Below are 10,012 nucleotides of genomic sequence, written 5' to 3' on the forward strand. Positions count from 1 at the left end.
CGTTTGCCCTCGTTCTACTTTCAGGTCTACGTAAATGGGTCACACTCTCTCCCGGCTCCAGTGGCTGTCAGCAGGCTGAGTGTCAATGAAGAATTTGAATACAGGAAGTTTCTTAAAATAGGGAGCGGCGGTCTCGGAAATTTAGATTGTGGGAGAGAAAAGGAGTGTGTGAGATTGTGAGTAGTGTCTAGAAGAGATAGTCAATAGTTTGTATGTGGGAGGGAGTAATGAAGAGGTGAGGGGGAAATTAGCTGTGAGGGAGACGGTGGGGTTAATGAAGGGTGAGAGGGGAGGGTGGGGTTAATGAAGAGTGAGAGGGGAGGGTGGGGTTAATGAAGAGTGAGAGGGGAGGGTGTGGTTAATGAAGGGTGAGAGGGGAGGGTGGGGTTAATGAAGGGTGAGAGGGGAGGGTGGGGTTAATGAAGGGTGAGAGGGGAGGGTGGGGTTAATGAAGGGTGAGAGGGGGAGGGTGGGGTTAATGAAGGGTGAGAGGGGAGGGTGGGGTTAATGAAGGGTGAGAGGGAGGGTGGGGTTAATGAAGGGTGAGAGGGGACGGTGGGGTTAATGAAGGGTGAGAGGGGACGGTGGGGTTAATGAAGGGCGAGAGGGGACGGTGGGGTTAATGAAGGGTGAGAGGGGACGGTGGGGTTAATGAAGGGTGAGAGGGGACGGTGGGGTTAATGAAGGGTGAGGGGAGGGTGAGGTTACTGGAGAGTGAGGGGAGGGTGAGGTTACTGGAGAGTGAGGGGAGGGTGGGGTTAATGGAGAGTGAGGTTAGGGTGGGGTTAATGGAGAGTGAGGTTAGGGTGGGGTTAATGGAGTGAGGGAAGGGTGGGGTTAATGGAGTGAGGGAAGGGTGGGGTTAATGGAGAGGTGAGGGGAGGGTGGGGTTAATGGAGAGGTGAGGGGAGGGTGGTGTTAATGGAGAGGTGAGGGGAGGGTGGTGTTAATGGAGAGGTGAGGGGAGGGTGGTGTTAATAGAGAGGTGCGGGGAGGGTGGGGTTAATGGAGAGCGAGAGGAGGGTGGGGTTAATGAAGGGTGAGAGGGGAGGGTGGGGTTAATGAAGAGTGAGAGGGGAGGGTGGGGTTAATGAAGAGGGGAGGGTGGGGTTAATGAAGGGTGAGGTTACTGGAGAGTGAGGGGAGGGTGAGGTTACTGGAGAGTGAGGGGAGGGTGGGGTTAATGAAGGGTGAGGGGAGGGTGGGGTTAATGAAGGGTGAGAGGGGAGGGTGGGGTTAATGAAGGGTGAGAGGGGAGGGTGGGGTTAATGAAGGGTGAGAGGGGAGGGTGGGGTTAATGAAGGGTGAGGGGAGGGTGGGGTTAATGAAGGGTGAGAGGGGAGGGTGGGGTTAATGAAGGGTGAGAGGGGAGGGTGGGGTTAATGAAGGGTGAGAGGGGAGGGTGGGGTTAATGAAGGGTGAGAGGGGAGGGTGGGGTTAATGAAGGGTGAGAGGGGAGGGTGGGGTTAATGAAGGGTGAGAGGGGAGGGTGGGGTTAATGAAGGGTGAGAGGGGAGGGTGGGGTTAATGAAGAGTGAGAGGGGAGGGTGGGGTTAATGAAGAGTGAGAGGGGAGGGTGGGGTTAATGAAGGGTGAGAGGGGAGGGTGGGGTTAATGAAGGGTGAGAGGGGAGGGTGGGGTTAATGAAGGGTGAGAGGGGAGGGTGGGGTTAATGAAGAGTGAGAGGGGAGGGTGGGGTTAATGAAGGGTGAGAGGGGAGGGTGGGGTTAATGAAGGGTGAGAGGGGAGGGTGGGGTTAATGAAGGGTGAGAGGGAGGGTGGGGTTAATGAAGGGTGAGAGGGGACGGTGGGGTTAATGAAGGGTGAGAGGGGACGGTGGGGTTAATGAAGGGTGAGAGGGGACGGTGGGGTTAATGAAGGGTGAGGGGAGGGTGAGGTTACTGGAGAGTGAGGGGAGGGTGAGGTTACTGGAGAGTGAGGGGAGGGTGGGGTTAATGGAGAGTGAGGTTAGGGTGGGGTTAATGGAGAGTGAGGTTAGGGTGGGGTTAATGGAGTGAGGGAAGGGTGGGGTTAATGGAGAGGTGAGGGGAGGGTGGGGTTAATGGAGAGGTGAGGGGAGGGTGGTGTTAATGGAGAGGTGAGGGGAGGGTGGGGTTAATAGAGAGGTGCGGGGAGGGTGGGGTTAATGGAGAACGAGAGGAGGGTGGGGTTAATGAAGGGTGAGGGGAGGGTGGGGTTAATGAAGAGTGAGAGGGGAGGGTGGGGTTAATGAAGAGAGAGGGGAGGGTGGGGTTAATGTGTGAGAGGGGAGGGTGGGGTTAATGAAGGGTGAGAGGGGAGGGTGGGGTTAATGAAGAGTGAGAGGGGAGGGTGTGGTTAATGAAGGGTGAGAGGGGAGGATGGGGTTAATGAAGGGTGAGAGGGGAGGGTGGGTTAATGAAGGGTGAGAGGGGAGGGTGGGGTTAATGAAGGGTGAGAGGGGAGGGTGGGGTTAATGAAGGGCGAGAGGGGACGGTGGGGTTAATGAAGGGCGAGAGGGGACGGTGGGGTTAATGAAGGGTGAGAGGGGACGGTGGGGTTAATGAAGGGTGAGAGGGGACGGTGGGGTTAATGAAGGGCGAGAGGGGACGGTGGGGTTAATGAAGGGTGAGAGGGGACGGTGGGGTTAATGAAGGGTGAGAGGGGACGGTGGGGTTAATGAAGGGTGAGGGGAGGGTGAGGTTACTGGAGAGTGAGGGGAGGGTGAGGTTACTGGAGAGTGAGGGGAGGGTGGGGTTAATGGAGAGTGAGGTTAGGGTGGGGTTAATGGAGAGTGAGGTTAGGGTGGGGTTAATGGAGTGAGGGAAGGGTGGGGTTAATGGAGAGGTGAGGGGAGGGTGGGGTTAATGGAGAGGTGAGGGGAGGGTGGTGTTAATGGAGAGGTGAGGGGAGGGTGGTGTTAATGGAGAGGTGAGGGGAGGGTGGTGTTAATAGAGAGGTGCGGGGAGGGTGGGGTTAATGGAGAGCGAGAGGAGGGTGGGGTTAATGAAGGGTGAGAGGGGAGGGTGGGGTTAATGAAGAGTGAGAGGGGAGGGTGGGGTTAATGAAGAGGGGAGGGTGGGGTTAATGAAGGGTGAGGTTACTGGAGAGTGAGGGGAGGGTGAGGTTACTGGAGAGTGAGGGGAGGGTGGGGTTAATGAAGGGTGAGAGGGAGGGTGGGGTTAATGAAGGGTGAGAGGGGACGGTGGGGTTAATGAAGGGTGAGAGGGGACGGTGGGGTTAATGAAGGGTGAGAGGGGACGGTGGGGTTAATGAAGGGTGAGGGGAGGGTGAGGTTACTGGAGAGTGAGGGGAGGGTGAGGTTACTGGAGAGTGAGGGGAGGGTGGGGTTAATGGAGAGTGAGGTTAGGGTGGGGTTAATGGAGAGTGAGGTTAGGGTGGGGTTAATGGAGTGAGGGAAGGGTGGGGTTAATGGAGAGGTGAGGGGAGGGTGGGGTTAATGGAGAGGTGAGGGGAGGGTGGTGTTAATGGAGAGGTGAGGGGAGGGTGGGGTTAATAGAGAGGTGCGGGGAGGGTGGGGTTAATGGAGAACGAGAGGAGGGTGGGGTTAATGAAGGGTGAGGGGAGGGTGGGGTTAATGAAGAGTGAGAGGGGAGGGTGGGGTTAATGAAGAGAGAGGGGAGGGTGGGGTTAATGAGTGAGAGGGGAGGGTGGGGTTAATGAAGGGTGAGAGGGGAGGGTGGGGTTAATGAAGGGTGAGAGGGGAGGGTGGGGTTAATGAAGGGTGCGAGGGGAGGGTGGGGTTAATGAAGGGTGGGGTTAATGAAGAGGGAGGGTGGGGTTAATGAAGGGTGGGGTTAATGAAGTGGGAGGGTGGGGTTAATGAAGAGGGAGGGTGGGGTTAATGAAGAGTGAGAGGGGAGGGTGGGATTAATGAAGAGTGAGAGGGGGTGGGGTTAATGAAGGGTGCAAGGAGAGAGGGGGTGGGGTTACTGAACAAGAGGATGGAATCAACACAGATAATGAACAGTGAAATGAACGAATAGTCTAATTTTAATCACTGTTTGGTGTCTGAAATAATTGAAACACCTGCTCCAGTGTCTAATTTGAAGTTTATTTTATGCTGGTTGACCATAATATCGACACTTCAATTGTTTTCATTTCCTCCTGCAGTTTCTCCATAAAAGTTGTACTTCTGGTTTTTTGAATCATTTTTCTTTGAAAGCCTTCAACTTAAATGATATATGATTTTAGTTATTTCTCCTTTAATATGTTGCGACTGACTGATTTAAATAGCCTCTCTTCCTACATTTTCCATGCACCATTCTTCACTGGTGTACAACAACAGTAACACTGACCAATGGTGGCTATCATCTCTTTTTCTCTGTTCGGCATTAGGTGCACAACTTCTACATGCTACCAACTGGACTGCATGAGCTGCTTTCCTCCATGAGATTTCTCTTTCACCTTGAATAACATTTTGTTTTCTTTACTAACTGCACAGCCTTTGGGGTCGAATCTTCCCTCAATCTGATAATGCCTCTTCTAGCACTTCTACAACAATGCAATCCTGGATTAATTTGCCTTTCAGGGCTCTGTATTTGCAAATTTCAGCAGATCAACATAATAGGTTAATCAATGAACATATGCTCTCGCCCAGTCTTTGGGTGCACCTATTAAATGTGGCTTTCTCTATAATGGTATTCTTCTGAAGATTAAAATACATACCAAAGGCTTTAGTAACTTCTTATATCGCGTGTCAACTTTGAAAAAAATAATGATTTAAACAAAAAATAACATTCCAGCCCTTACTCCCCATGCTCCCTCACCCTATGCCAATCCATGGCACATATGCCCCTATCCCATGGTCCCTCATAACATCCATGTGAATCCATGCCCCTCTGTCCACCAGCCATGGACATTTATATCCCCCATATGAACCTCTGTGCCTCCACCATCACCCAAAGCCCCTACAATCCTCCATGCCAACCTGTGCCCCTATCATCCCATGATCTTTTATAGCCCTGATGCCAACTTAGTGCCAAACCATGCCCCATCCTTTGCCATTACAGCCTCTATGCCAACTCATCCAGTATCAATCATTGGCATGCCTCTGGATTCATGATGAAATTAAAGTTCTTCCTTGTCTGATAATGAATTCACTATTTTTTAAAAATCAGTAATTAAAAACCCATTCACTACATTTAACTTCTTTCAAATCCTTAATCCTTCATAACAAACATTTGTATTCATAGTCCTATTTCAAAGGCTTCATGCACATTTGAAGCTGTCCAACTATGAACTGACATGAACCCAACTATGATAGTTTGTGAAATCAGCACTAACCTATGATAGGTTGTGAAATCAGCTATAATGCTAACCCTCAGGCTTATAAAGAACAATACAGCACAGGAACAGATCCTTCGGCCCTACAAGCCAGTAACGGTCATGATACCAGCCTTTGCCAAAATGCTCAGCACTTCCTTGTGCCGTATCCCTCGGTATCCATGTGTTTGTCAAGATGGCTTTTGAAGGCTGTTAATGAATCAGTTGTCACAACCACCCTGGCAACGCGTTTCAGGCACTCGCCACCCTCTGCGTAAAACACCTGCCTCGCACATCTCCTCTAAACTTTGCCCCATGGACCTTAAACCTCTGCCCCCTGGCGACTGACCCCTCCACCCTGGGAAAAAGTGCCTGCCCATCCACTCTATCCATGCCCCCATAATCTTGTCGACCTCTATCAGGTCACCCCTCAACCTCCGTCTTTCTAATAAAAACAGTCCGAGTCTATTCAGCCTTTCCACATAGCTAACACCCTCCAGACCAGGCAACATCCTGGTAAACCTCCTCTGCACCCTCTTCAAAGCCACCACATCCTTCTGGTTGCGTGGCGATCAGAATTGTGCGCAATATTCCAAGTGTGGCCGTACCAAGGTTCTCTACAACTGTCACATGACTTGCCAATTTTTATACTCTATGCCCCATCCAATGAAGGCAAGCATTCCATATGCTTTCTTGACTACCTTGTCCACTTGTGTTGCCACCTTCAAAGATCTGTGGGCCTGCACACCCAGATCTCTCTGACTTTCTATATTCCGAAGAGTTTGCCATTTATGGTATATTTCCCCTCTATGTTAGACCTACCAAAATGTATTACCTCATGGCCTATGATAAAAGACAAAGTGAAATGGAGAGCACTGATTATTTTCAACACTGCTGACAGTTTTGTCAAATATTTAAAAGACAGGAGATTGAAATGGCTTCATAAATTCATTTTTCAGTTCCCTTTATAATTCCATGAGGGTCTCAACTTTTTCTACAAACATTCATGGCTATGGCTAACATTCATGCATTTTAACAATTCAATACCTTACCTTGCTCAAAGGTGTCCTGGGATCATGTCTAAAAGTGTACCCTACCTCACCAAAGAGTGCCCTACCTCTCCAAATAACTTTAGACTTTTTCCTAGCTGGTCCATAGAGCACAAGCTATGTCTTGGACATCCCACTAGATTTGAAGGCAACTGCGCTTCAACATTGGCAATTGATTCCATAAATCACTAATATGTAAAGTTTGACCCCATTTCTAACCGCCCTTGTGAAAATGGTGCAGGTGGGACTTGCGAATAAAGGCCTCCACAGCCATTTTTGCTAAGATGGAGAGTCTCTCTGTCTGTGTGAAAATTCAGGCTTCCATGTAGATGAGAGGGGGGGGGGGGGGGGGGGGGCAGTGCGTGTGGAAAAAGAGAGAACCATCTGTGTGTATGAGTGGGATGAACAGTCTGTGTGTACAAGGGAGGATGGAAAGTATGTATGCACACATGTGAGAGAGTGAACAATGTGTGAGAGAAAAGAGGAGAGAGTGAGTGAACCGTGTGTGTGAAAGAGAAAGGGTTGCCTGTGTGTGGGGGAAAGGAACATTCTGCGTTTGGAGTGGGGGACCAGTATGGGGTGTGGGTTGTAGCATCTGCAGATGTACATGTTGGTGCCTTTGTAAGGGATGTAGAGCATCAGTAAAGCTGCCTGATCTGCTCATTCTTGGTTTCTTCTTACAGCTCCGTCTACACCTCTGTAAAGGGGAAACGCATTGCAAATCCAACTTTTCCCAGAGATGGTTCTGGAAAGGAGCAAACAAAACGGCAAAGGTATCCGAATAATGGCAAAGAGATTGCAGATCGGTGTGCTTACTGTAGCCATAGAACCATAGAATTCCTACAGTGCAGAAGGAGACTATTTGGCCCATCGAGTCTGCATCAATCCTCTGAAAGAACACCCTACCTAGACCCATCCCCTGCTGTAATCCCACCTAACCTGCACGTCCTTGGACACTGAGGGGAAATTTAATCATGGCCAATCCATCCATCTTTGGACATCTTTGACCGTTATATCATCTCCGACCACAACTTATCATTGTATAATAAGGGTGAATATTTAATCTGCAATACCAAAAGATGTTAAAGAATGGCCTGAAACTGGTCATTGCCCCTCATGCATGCTTAATAAAGCCCTGCCTGTTATAGACATATCTTCATATTGTCTATGTCCCTACTCCATGCAATGTGTAATATCAAAGAGGTAACAGAAATTATTGGCATTGCAGCTTTTTCAGCTTGTAATGAAAATTGAATCCTGATGGTGTTAGCCAATAACGATGATCAGTGCATTTAGCAACAATGGTTGCTAAACACTATTATTCTGTGTAAAATCAAGGCACAACTGCTTGTTTAGAACTTGCTATCTTGGAGAACCTCCATCGGAATCATTTGCCTCAAAGCTCAGGCAGAAGGGAACCTTTTGGAATGTTGGTTCTGAAATTTCTATTTGGACACAGTGGCTGCAAACAGGGGCTGGATTCTCCAAAAATGGGACAATGTCCCCATGCCGTCATAAAAACGCTGGTGTTTCACGCCAGACTTTCCTTAAACAATTTGAGAGCTATTCACCTACCTGCACTGCAGGGGGCTGGGAGGGCCCCCAGAGTGCTTCTTGCATGCGCACGCCGGCAGTCTCCAGCGGCCGAGCCGAACACAATGGCAGACTCAGCCGGCGGACCTGGACCAACAAACAAGGTCCCAATGATCTGCCCTGCGCTGCTCCATCTAACCCGCCCGATTGCCGCCCCGGCCGCCCATAAGGCCACCCCACCAGGGTGGCTACGGACTGAGTCCCAACTGGCCAGACGTGGTTAGAACACGCCATCGGGAATTCAGCTGGTTGGGACCGGAGTATCGCTGGAGAGCCTCTGGCAATGGCCCCCCAGCTATGCCGCGTAATTTGTGCGTGAGCGATTCTCTGGGGACCGGAGAATCGCGGGAGCGGCACCGGGCCCAATTCTCGCGTAAACATCGATTCTCTGCCCCCGCGCTGAACGCGATGTTGACGCGGGGCTTGGAGAATCCAGACCCAGATCTTTAAGGCATGTATCATTTCTGCGCTAAGGGTTTTGGTCTGATACTAAAATAGTATCCATGCCTCACAGACACAAGTCCGGCACAATACAACACAACCACCATCTTGAAGACGGCATTAACACAGGCATTCGGTGCATAAGCTAAAGTACACAGTGTAGGCTGATCGAAAAATAGGAATAGAAAAAGTTCACAGCACAGAAGGATGCCTTGCGTTCCATCTGGCCTATAGGATGAAAATCCCACTCTGAGAACTTTATGGAATTAAAAAATACAAACCAGCAAAGGGTTAATAGGGACCTTCAGTAAAAAAGCAGTGGGCTCATCAGAAGTGTTTGGACATTGACTGATTGCTATCAGTGTGTTTATGCTACAAGGGAAATGCCATTATCTGCCATTGACTAACACAATTATGAGTCTGATTATCAATACTATGGCACAAGGAACATATCAATACAATACATTTATAGAATGGTCATGTCACAAAGGTCTGCAGTACAATTGTACTAAAATTTGGCATCGCAACTACAATTGGTTCCTGCTGAGAAAAAGAATAGGGTCATTCTAACCTTCAGTAACCTTGGAGCCAGGTGCTATAACTGTGTTATCTCAAGCAGTAGGAGGATTGCTCTTTCAATGTGAACTGATAATATTTGTCTGGGATATATCGCCCACGGAAAAACCCTACATTGCCGCAACCAACATGAGCGGATCACATTTTTCTGGACTATGTGGAAAGGTATCATTGCCCTCATCTACAAGCAGAAGGGGGAAAGGGAGGAAATTAAACATTTGTGACCTATTTCATTGTTGAATGTGGATTCTAACCAAGGTCATCGTAAAATCAAGTCTGCTCTGGAGTCAGTGATCCATCCTGGTCAGCCATGTGCTGTACCCAGCAGGAAGATCTCTATCTCTGATAGCCTCATGCTACTCAGGGATATGGTCGCCTATGTGCACTGGAGGGTGGATACCTGCCCCATCAGCCTGGAACAGGAGAAGGCTTTTAACAGAATATCGCACACCTACATAGATAGATAGAACAGTACAGCACAGAACAGGCCCTTCGGCCCTCGATGTCGTGCCGAGCAATGATCACCCTACTTAAACCCACGTAACCCGTATACCCGTAACCCAACAATCCCCCCATTAACCTTACACTACGGGCAATTTAGCATGGCCAATCCACCTAACCCGCACATCTTTGGACTGTGGGAGGAAACCGGAGCACCCGGAGGAAACCCACGCACACACAGGGAGGACGTGCAGACTCCACACAGACAGTGACCCAGCCGGGAATCGAACCTGGGACCCTGGAGCTGTGAAGCATTGATGCTAACCACCATGCTACCGTGAGGCCCCATGGTTGGTGAGCTTTCCAAAATGGGGTTTGGGGAGGGAATCCACAATTGGATACAACTGCTCTACACAAATATCAGTAGCACAGTCTCAATCAATGGATGAGAATCAGAAAACTTTCAGATCAAATCTGGAATCAGGCAAGGCTGACCCCCCTCTTCTGTCCTGTTTGTGTATTGCGTAGAACCTTTAGCCGAGTCCATCAGGAAGGATCTGGGCATAAAAGGAGTGATGATCCCAGGCAGCGGAGATACCCTCCCTGTACCTGGATGATGTTGTCATCTTCTGCTCAGATCCGATGTT

The 10,012-nt window shown here is 49.6% G+C and overlaps 1 long non-coding RNA gene across 1 annotated transcript; it reads left to right on the forward strand.

Annotated features, from left to right (window-relative positions):
* The first annotated feature begins 19 nt into the window (after window positions 1-19).
* On the forward strand, window positions 20-7,467 carry LOC119968965. The gene is made up of 2 exons (XR_005461271.1): window positions 20-176; window positions 6,998-7,467. It is a non-coding gene; the product is annotated as an uncharacterized LOC119968965 (long non-coding RNA).
* Window positions 7,468-10,012: the final 2,545 nt, after the last annotated feature.

Source organism: Scyliorhinus canicula, chromosome 7 (assembly GCF_902713615.1).
Source record: "Scyliorhinus canicula chromosome 7, sScyCan1.1, whole genome shotgun sequence".
Taxonomy (NCBI): domain Eukaryota; kingdom Metazoa; phylum Chordata; class Chondrichthyes; order Carcharhiniformes; family Scyliorhinidae; genus Scyliorhinus; species Scyliorhinus canicula.